Here is an 11603-nt window from a genome sequence, read left to right as displayed (position 1 = left end):
ATATGCACATAAATTTATAGTATTGACTCCAACTCTTTAATTTCTAGGTCCAACATTTCGCTTCTTTCCTCTTTGTCTGCACGTCTATAAGCATCGCTAAACTTTTCCTTTATTAAAACTTCAGAAGGGACAGTATGGAGGGGCTGTAAAGGGAAGAACATCATGAAACTGAAGTTTGTCTAGACAAGTATTTATTCAATAGCTAAGAGAGAACGAGAAAGAATGATATGATTTTTTTTGTTTGTTTGAGAGCTAGCTAGTGAATTATGTACTTAGAATCAGACTTTTAATGAAGGCTCTATAAAAAATGCAAACAAAGCATTACCTATCCAGTGCATTAAGAGCATTCCAAACTTTGCTTTCATTGATTTCAAAGAAATTTCTCTTTCATTTCTTGATGCACGCAGAAGCAAAAGAATCTAGATCTTCCAAGGCCTTCAAAAGCAGATAAACTGGGTCAAAAATTGGTACTATGATGTAAACGATTACCCTAAATAAAATACAAAAAAACAAATAATTCTATGTTATAAATATGATTCATTAATTCAATTAAAAAATTAATAATATTAATTAAACAATGCATCCAACACTGAGAATTGTGTGGTTTAATTCTGAGCTACAGGTAGAGTGAGGCCAGAGACGAAGTAATAGTACTGGACAATAATTTAGAAGCTTGTTAAAGCCATAATTGTGTGGTCCTAACAAACCTTTTTATCAATTAGTGTCGACTCTGCTCCAAAAGGGTTTGTTGCTCATCAACTTCTCGGCTTTGCTCCAAAAAAGGTTTGTTACTCATCAACTTGTTTTTAAGACAGAGCCCTATGTTGCTTGTCAAAAGCTTCAGACAGCTTGTGTGGTTATTATGAGACCCACATTTTCTCTTTGCATCATTCCCATGATGAAACTGAGACTTCTGCAACCTACACAAATTACATTTTCATTTGTCAATTAACAAATAATTAGTCGAAATCTTATACCAGCAGAAATCATAGACCAAAAAATGAAAAAGGTAAAAGCACTCACCCACATGATTGGATTTCTTACACAAATTTTCCTTGAACCATTTTTCCAATTGGTATTTGAAGCATTACCTTGACCATTTCTAATAGAATTCCCCTGCAACAATTAGAAAGGAAATAAGTTAATTAACAGTCACTACACCTCAATTAACCATGTGTGCACAAAAACGATTCCAAAAATCTGCACCTCAATTGATAATGGCGAAGAATCACAGTGGAGATAACGGCGGAATTTTGGAGAATCCACGCGGTCACTCTGTTCACTTCTCTCTTTCGGTTCATCCGTCAGATTTTAGACGCTTTCAAACGACAAGGTCGAACACTCTACGATTTTGGTGGTTAGGGTTCTGGTTTCGTTTGTCGACGGGGTGAAGGGAGTGATGGAGAAGAAGAGCTGATAAGAGAACAGAGCGACGGCGAAGAGCAATAGAGATGAAGAGAGCGATGGAGATGGAGAAGAGCTGACAAGAGAAGCGTGATGGAGAAGAGCACGAAAGAGAAGACAACGATGGAGATGAAGAGAGCGATGGAAATGGAGAAGAACAATGGAGATGAAGAGAGCGATGGAGATGGAGAAGAGTTGACAGGAGAAGAGCGTGAAAGAGAAGACATCAGTGGAGAAGAAGACTGAAAAAATTGAAAATTGAAATAATAAGGTAAATAAGGAAAGGAAAGAAGAAATAGAAAATTAGAATAAAAAAAAAATAATATTCATTAACAACGTGGCAAGTCATGATGTCTCAGATGATGTGGCATTGCCATATAGACTGTTACATCACTCTGTACAACTCTCTTTGTATTTGTGTTTGTAAGACTAGTATTATTGTTCGGATTATGTGGTCACATGAAATAGTGTCGAACCAGTCGTCACAGCCACAAAATTAAACCTAAATACCGTAGTTAGCGGTAAGCAGGGTCGAATCCACATAGAGCAAGACTAACAACTTAATGTATATTTGAGTAGAGGAAATGAAATTGGCAATTTTGATTAATTAAACTAAACTAACTAAATGCAAATAATAAAAGCGTGAAATTAAAACTAATGAAGACTTTATAATAAAAACATTGCCGCTACGGTTTTGGTTTGACATGAGACCAACTCACACAATTCTCCTCCACCCTCTACGATCCTCTAAACCTACAAGGCAAGGTAAATCAACAAAATGACTTTCCAACACTCTAGATATAATCTATCATGTCTCACCTGATCACTCAAGTTTGATTGGTTAAAGACTATCATTGAATGCCGATAAATGCTACAAGACAATACCACTAGTTGGTACGCGATTAACAAATACAATTTGTCAACACGTATCTTCCAATCAACCAACTTCATAACAAACGCAACAACATTAGAAATGAAATTAAATCCGAACACAACTCAATTACAATCGATGCGAAATAATGAAAAGCAATATTCATCATTTAATTATTTCAAACCAACGTTTATTATTCAGCAAGTTCTATGAAAACATTAAATCACAATGGACAACAATATTCATCACAAATTATGCTCAAACCATATTAAAGTATCGAAATCAAACATGAAACGAAAAAAAATATAATTCGAAACACAATACTACCAAATGTCCTTCAATCAGGCTCATCCAACTAGTCGAGAGCTGATGAGAAGAGCCGTGGAGTCAATCTCGATCTCGCCTATGCCATAATAGACAACCGGGAACTCAACCGCTCATGGTGGTGTTGACGGAGGTTGAAGCGGTGGAAACGAAGCTGATCATGGTGGAGAGGAAGTAACCGACAGCAATATGATGCGAAAAAGGAGTGAAAATGATCAACAGATAGCCCAAAATACGAACAGCCGCGCTTGCCGAAAAACATTAGTTTTCTAGCGGGTCTTCTAGCAAATGGTGGCGGAAATGAGATCCGAAGGTACCAATAGAAAGCTCAGGTGATGGGGAGTTCAGATAAGGTCATGGGGAGATGAAAGGTCGTCGGAAATGGGAGAGATCGCGACTGGAAGGTGAAGAGTCGCGACGATAGGATGGCGGATTCCAATGGTTTAGGCGGCAGTTGAAGCTTGGAATGGATAGATCCGGCCGTGGGGAAGCTAGATCGACCACCAGGGAAGTGCAACGTCACTGGAGTTCGCCGAAAAACAGCTAAATCACGGCTGGAATGCGAAACGCCGCGACGATGCAAGCGTGATCGTGGTGGTGTTGACGGCTGATGAAGATGATCAATGCAAGGGGAATACGAAAGGTCGCCGGAGGTCGTCGAAGCTTGATCAGAGAAGGTGAAGGGTTTTGGTGGGCGGCAGCCCCCAATCTGCGACCTTGCGCTGCACTTTTATACAAAATATGGAAAATTTCGTTTGGTCCCTGCATGATTGAAAAGTGACAAAATCAACCCCAAGTTTTATAACAATTTGACCCCTGAATGGCATAAATGAGACAACATCAACCTTAGAAAATAAATCACATCCTAAAATCAACTTACAAAATCTCAAATTTCAATCCAAACATGCCAAATTAGTAAGAAAAACTCAAAATATGATTTTTATACATAAATTCATAATTTCTCTTAATTATCTCAATATGATTTCATTTTAATCACACATAGGGTCTTTTTATCACCAAAATGGAGTCACTTTCTTGACTCTAACAAATAGACATTATGTATTTGGATTTGGGAATGAAACATCACATGAAACAATTGTTTTAGTGGGAATTGTTTTACTATAACCCAAATTATGTTGTAAGATTCTCTAATATATGGGGGTGAGCACGGGTAGTGGGTAGAACCGGAACCTACCCGGGACTGACACTGTGCGGGTAGGTTCCGGTTCCATTTTATTGGAATCGACACTGTGCGGTTTCGGTTCCGATTCCGATTCCGGTTCTTGTGTGTGGAAGAACCAGAACCAGAACCTAAAAAAAGAACCTAAAACGGGTATCTTGTTTGGAACCTATAGCGGGTACCTAGTTTAGAACCTGTTTGGAACCGATTTTTGGAATCTGCTTGGAACATGTTTTGGAACCTGTTTTGAACCTGTTTTGGAACCTAAACTGCAATGAAATATTTGTGAAATCTGAATAATGGGGGGTTTTTATTATTTTACAGATAAAAAAAATTTAAAATAGAAAAAGTTAAATTTTTAGAATAACCTAATTAAATAAATATACAATTATACTTATTACATATAAATTACACCATATTAAAAACTTTAATATATTATAATATATTAATATTAAAGTTTTGATTAATTAAGTGAATAATTGGAATTATGATCCAATTAAAAGTGTTTTAAATTTTTAATGTTATTAAAAGAATTATTTTTGAATAAAATAGTATATTTGATTGAATAATAATATATTTAGTTATTTACTTCAATTATCAAGTTCTAAGTATATCTATAGTAAATTAACAATTAATTAATTATATATGATAAATTGATAAACATTAATAAATTTTATTACTAGTTAAATATCATACTTAATCAATTATAATTTTATAACATTATTTAATTGATTTATAGTATAATTAATTATAGCATTATATTAATTGATTACTACTTAATTAATTGACTTATAAGTTATAACATAATAAATAGTTAATTAATTGACTTATAATTAGAAAGTTAATTAATTATAGCATTACATTATAGATTTATAGTATAATTACTTAATCAATTATAACATTTCATTATAAACATTAATACAAATTTAATTAAATAATTAAAAATGTAATTAATTATAATATTATATTAAATGTTTATAGTATGATTACTTAATTTAATATAACATTACATTATAATATGATTACATAATTAATTATAACATTACATAATTAAATGATTACTTAATTGATTATGACATTATATTATAAATATTAGTAATTACTAATTTACTACATAAACATAGCACAATACTTAATTAAATAATTAGAAATTTAATTAATTACAACATTACATTATAAATTTATAATACGATTACGTAATTAATTGTAACATTACATTATAATTAAATGATTACTTAATTAATTATAACATTCTATTATAAACAAATTAATTATAATATTATATTAAAGATTTATAGTATGATTACTTAATTCAATGTAACATTTCAATATTTCATTATAGTATTGTTACATAATTAATTATAACATTACATAATTAGATGATTATTTAATTAATTATGACATTATATTATAAAAAATAATTATAATATTATATTATAAACAAATGATTACTTAATTAAATAATTAGAAATTTAATTAATTAAACATTACATTATAGTTAAATAATTACTTAATTAAATTATAACATTATTACATTACATTATATTATATTATGATCACTTAATTAATTATAGTATTACATAGTTAAATGATTACTTAATTAGTTATAAATTTATAACATTACATTATAAACATTAGTAATTTACTACATTATTACATTACTTAATTAAATGATTACAAATTTAATTAATATAAAATTATATTAAAAATCTATAGTCTGACTACTTAATTTACTATAACATTACATTATAGTATGATCACATAATAAATTATAACATTACATAATTAAATAATTACTTAATTGATTATGAGTTATAACATTATATTATAAATATTAGTAATTACTAATTGACTACATAAACATTAACACAATACTTAATTAAATGATTAGAAATTTAATTAATTATAACATTACATTATAAATTTATAGTACGATTACTTAATTAGTTAATTAATTGTAACATCACATATTAATTAAATGATCACTTAATTAATTATAACATTCTATTATAAACAAATTAATTATAATATTATATATTAAAGATTTATAGTATGCTTACTTAATTCATTAGAGTATGATTACATAATTAGTTATAATATTACATAATCAGATGATTATTTAATTGATTATGACATTATATTATGAGCATTAATTGTAACATTACATTATAAACAAATGATTACTTAATTAAATAATCAGAAATTTAATTAATTAAGTATTACATTATAGTTAAATAATTACTCAAATAAATTATAACATTATTATATTACATTATATTATGATCACTTAATTAATTATAACATTACATAGTTAAATGATTACATAATTAGTTATGAATTTATAACATTACATTATAAGCATTAGTAATTTACTATATTATTATATTACTTAATTAAATGATTAAAAATTTAATTAATTATAACATTACCTTATATATTTATAGTATGATTACTTAATCAATTATAATATTCCATTATAAACATTAGTATATTAATTAAATGATTAGAAATTTAATTAATTATAATATTAAATTATAGATTTATAGTATGATTACTTAATTCATTATAACATATTAACATTACATTATACTATTATAGTATGATCATATAATTAATATAACATTACATAATTAAAATATTAAATGATTACTTAATTGATTATGACATTTTATTATAAACATTAGTAATTTACTAATTTACACAATACTTAATTAAATGATTAGAATTTTATTAATTATAACATTACATTATAAATTTATAGTATGATTACTTAATTAATTATAGCATTCTATTATAAATAATATTACAATACTTAATTAAATGATTAATAATTTAATTAATTATAATATTACATTATAATTAAATAGTATATTACTTAATTAATTATAACATTACAATTTACATTGTAGTATGATCACTTAATTAATTATAACATTACATAATTAAATGATTACTTAATTAATTATAACATTATATCATAAACATTAAACATAAGTAATTAATTAAATTATTAGAAATTTAATTGATTATAACATTACATTATTGTTAAATAACTACTTAAATAATTATAAGTATTTATAACATTACATTATAGTATGATCACTTAATTAATTATAACATTACATTATAGTTTAATAATTACTTAATTAATTACAACATTACTATATTACATTATAAATATTATTAATTTATAATATTAAATTTACAGGTTATGAGTTACATTGGACACAAATGAATGAGTAATCAAAATTTGTTAGGCGTGTATTTGTAAACTTTTAAGGTATTTTTGTCATTTTTTAAACTAACGGGGGGGTAATTGATTTTTTACAGGATACCCGGGAAAGGAACTGGAATCTGTATTTTAGGTTCCGGTGCCTTGAATTGAAGAACCTACACTGTACGGTTCTGGTTCTGGTTCCTTTTGTTGGGAACCTGCACTGTGCGGTTCCGGTTCCGGTTCCGGTTTCCCCGAAAAATGCAGGGCACCCGAAACCGCTCACCCCTACTAATATATAGTGTTTGACATAAAATTAAAAATAGACAATAAATAGTGACATGTTGAATATATATTCTGAAATGCTTAACCATACTTGATTCATGTTATTTTATTTACATATTAGGCAACAAGTAATTAAAGATGCCGTATGCAAAATTGCAAACAATGTTTGGTATATATATATTACTCTTCGATTAATTTAAAAAATAGAAGTATAAAATTTATTATAAAAAACTATTGGTTATTTTGTTGGAAATTAAAAATCTCTTGTAAGCTCATGTTACTGTTTGATTTAAATACATAACTTTAAAAGTTTTTCTCGTAAAAGTTAAAAAGAAAATATAAAAAGATTGACGTTACATATACCAATGGATTATACAAACTATTCATTATAAACTGATTGAAAAATTTTGTAAGTTAATGATATTATTATTTACTTCAATTTTTTAAAATTATTTTAATTTTAATTTGAACACATAAAATTATTTTAATAAAATTAAGATGGTGAAATTTCTAAAAAAAATATAAGAGTTTTGAATTTGACATTTAAAAATTGAAAGAAAAAATAACTCAAAAAGACTTAAAAACAGATACTAAAATTATGAGATTCTCTTCTTATACATAAACCAACTCTTTTAAGATTATTCACATTTTTTTTTTTTGTTTTTGAATTACAACTAGATAACGTAAACATATTTATAAAAAAAAAAAAAATGTTTTACATAATAAAGGATTTTCGGCCAACGATTGGCAGTTCTAAGGTAGTTTTTGCTATAGGCATATATATGAAGCAAACATTGAACAGAACAGTATCAATTTATTTAAAAATTAGGAATACAAAACTTTGATGCTTCGAAATACTAATAACTAAACATTTACACTTGGTTCTTTAAATTGACAAATAGAAAAAAAGTACTGATAATAATATACACTTAAGTTTTATTGTTGATTGATCCAAGAGGCCAAAAGAACTTAAAATTATGAGAGTTAAAGATATTGAAAGTCTGGTTCAATTGATACCAGATGAGAAGATCTTATTGAATATATAGAGCTTTACACGTTTGAATGAATTTCAAATATACAGAAAGATAAGACTACATGTAACAGAAGGATAAATGTTGTCTCTTAGAGAGATAAGACTACGTGTAATAGAAGGATAAATGCTATCTCTTAGCTGATCCAGATGAGATGCAATCTTCCTCTTCAGTTATCTGACTCGGAATAGAATCTATATGGTTAACTGCCCCCTGCAAGTTGATGGTGAGTGGACGAACCATGAGCTTGTCTCGAAGCATACAAAACCTGGTAGTGGATAAACCTTTGGTGAAGATATCGGATGGCTGTGATGTAGTAGAGATGTATCTTGCAAGTATGTCCCGGTTGAATATTTTCTCTCGTATAAAGTGATAGTCGACCTTTGTATGTTTTGTTCTAGTATGGAAGACATGATTAGAGGACAGGGAGAGTGCACTAATATTATCAACCCATAGGCATGGAGGAGGGTGTAAAGGAAAGCCAAGCTCTCGGAATAGCATGCGGATCCAGTAGAGTTCAGTGACCGTGAGAGCCATGGACCTATATTCCGCCTCAGTGCTTGAGTGGGCAATGGCTGGTTGCTTCTTTGCCATCCAAGAAATTAAACAAAGGCCAAGGAATATGCAATATCCAGTAGTAGACTTGCGATCATCTGGGCTTCCAGCCCAATCGGAATCACAGAAACCATGTAAAGCAAGAGAACCTTTGCTGAAGTAGAGACCACGTTCAAGAGTGCCTTTTAAGTACCGAAAAACTCTCTTAGCTACTGTAAGGTGAATAGAAGTTGGACAATGAAGAAATTGACATAATTGGTTCACACTATAAGCAATGTCTGGTTGGGTTAAAGTGCAATACTAAAGTTCTCCCACAATGTGTCTATAGGCAGCTGGATCAGATAGTGATTCCCCATCGTTCTTGGACATTTTCCCACCTGAGTTGCAAGGTGTAGAAGCAGGCTTAGCACTAATCATTTTCGTTTCATGCAGGAGGTCCAAGATGTATTTGCCTTGATGGAGATGCATATTATCGATAGTGCGGCGGACTTGAATGCCAAGAAAGAATGAGAGAGCGCCCAGATTTTTGACTGCAAAGTCTTGGCTGAGGTGCTGAAGGAGATCAACTACTGCATCAGAAGGGTTACTCACCACCAAAATATCATCAACATAAATTAAAATGAGCATAGTAATAAAGGATTGATGTAGATAAAATAAGGAGGTGTCAACATTTGATCCTGTAAAACCAAGCTTTAGGGGACTTTGAGAGAGGTGCCTGAACCAAGCCCTTGGTGCCTGTTTTAGGCCATAAAGGGACTTGTGGAGTCTGTAAACATGGGATGGGAAGTCATTATGTTCAAACCCTTTAGGTTGCTTCATATAGATTTCTTCCTCAAGGTGTCCATGCAAAAATACATTGGAAATGTCTAGTTGCTATACGATCCAACCATGATGAACAGCCAAGGCAAGCACCAATCGAATGGTGGCAGGCTTTATAACTGGACTGAAAGTCTCATGAAATTCCACACCATGCTTTTGATCAAACCCTTTGGCTACAAGCCTTGCTTTGTACCTTTCAATGGTGCCATCAACCTTTTGTTTGAGTTTAAACATCCATTTATTTCGAATGATGTGTTTATTAGGAGGTCTAAGACATAAGGTCCAAGTGTTGTTATCAATGAGAGCATTGAACTCAAGTTGCATGGCTACTTGCCAATTGGGATCCTTGGTAGCTTGTTTGTAGGTTTTTGGTTCAGAGGGAAGTAGAACTGAAGATAGAGCTCGGATTGGGTATCTAGTGGAGCAGTAAAGCTTGTAATCAGGAAATTGTTTTGGCTTGAGGGAGTTGGTGTGAGATCTGGTGATTATTTATCTCGGTGGGGAGTTATGAGAGGCAGGTGAACTAGAATCTGGAGCTGAGTTATTAGTAGGAGAGAAATCTACAAAGCCTTCATTAGAAGGTGAGTGAAAAGAAGAATTAATTGAACTAGAAGGAGAGGAGGGCATACCTGTTGTGACGGCAGTAGCAGAGTCCAATGAGATATCTTCCAAGGGTTGAGCAGCAGCAGTGAAGTTTGGAATGGAGAGATGAGGAATGGAATTTTATGGTGGAGGAGCATCTGATTTGGAGTTCGAAGAGGCTTGAGCAACAGGAAATGTATTTTCATCAAAGACTACATGTCGAGAGATATAAATATGACCAGTTTGAATATCCAAACATCTGTAGCCTTTTTGGTTAGTTGCATAACCAATGAAAATGCATTTTTTGCTTCTACAAGAGAGCTTGTGTGTAGAGTATGGTCGAAGTAAGGGAAAACAAGCACATCCAAAAGTTTTTAGTAAAGTGTAATCTGGTTTGGTCTGAAATAGAAGTGAGTAAGGGGATTGATGGCCAAGGACATGTGTGGGCATTCAGTTTATAAGGTAAGTAGCTGTGAGGAAGGCATCAACCCAATGTGTGGATGGTAAGTGAGATTGTGCTAAGAGAGCTAGAGCTATGTCAGTTAAATGGCGATGTTTCCTCTCTGAGATGCCATTTTGTTCAGATGTATAGGGGCATGTTAGTCTGTATAGGATTCCTTGTTCTTGTAAGATTTTTTTGAAAGAATTGGATAGATATTCTCCTCTATTATCGGTTTGAAGTTGCTTGATTTTAGAGGAGAATAGATTTTCAACTAGACACTTAAACTTAAAGAAACACACAGCCACATCAGATTTTTGTTGAAGAGGAAACAACCAAGAAAACCGAAAATAATCATCAATAAAAACCACATAATATTACAGCCACTGAGTGACAATACCGGAGAAGTCCATACATCAGAATGAATTAATTCTAAAGGGTGACTAGAGTGATGATCAGAGAGGGGAAATGGAAGTTTATGGCTTTTAGCCATTTGACAAAATTCACAAATGTGCATCAGTTTTTGTGAGCCTGATATAGAGATGAGAGTATCATGAGTGGGGTGGTTAAGAACTGATTTTGATGGATGACCTAATCGGGCATGCCATGTGGTAGCAGGGGCTGTGACACCTAGGAAAGCTATAAAGGAAGAATTTGAGGCTGAGTTGTGCTGCCTCTTATGGGAATTGAAAGGTTGAAAATAAATTGGGTAGAGTCTTGCTCTACTCGGACCTTGGAGGAGTATCTTGTTGGTCTGTAGTTCCTTCACAACAAAAGAGGTAACAGTGAGTATAAAATAGCAATTGTTATCTTGACAAAGCTGTTGAATGGATAAGAGGTTCGATGAAGCTCGAGGACAGTGTAAAACATTTGACAAAAGTAGAGAACTATTGTTAGTT

At 31.1% G+C, this 11603-nt stretch overlaps 1 long non-coding RNA gene across 1 annotated transcript; it reads right to left on the bottom strand.

Moving 5' to 3' along the window:
• Positions 1-712: 712 nt before the first annotated feature.
• On the bottom strand, positions 713-1610 carry LOC116124751. The gene is made up of 3 exons (XR_004127248.1): positions 1207-1610; positions 1024-1116; positions 713-920 (listed from the first exon to the last, which is right to left on the bottom strand). It is a non-coding gene; the product is annotated as an uncharacterized LOC116124751 (long non-coding RNA).
• Positions 1611-11603: the final 9993 nt, after the last annotated feature.

This window comes from Pistacia vera, unplaced genomic scaffold (assembly GCF_008641045.1).
Source record: "Pistacia vera cultivar Batoury unplaced genomic scaffold, PisVer_v2 Contig155, whole genome shotgun sequence".
Taxonomy (NCBI): Eukaryota; Viridiplantae; Streptophyta; class Magnoliopsida; order Sapindales; family Anacardiaceae; genus Pistacia; species Pistacia vera.
Note: the sequence above shows the minus strand (reverse complement) of the source record. Positions and strands in the feature narration are given on the sequence as shown.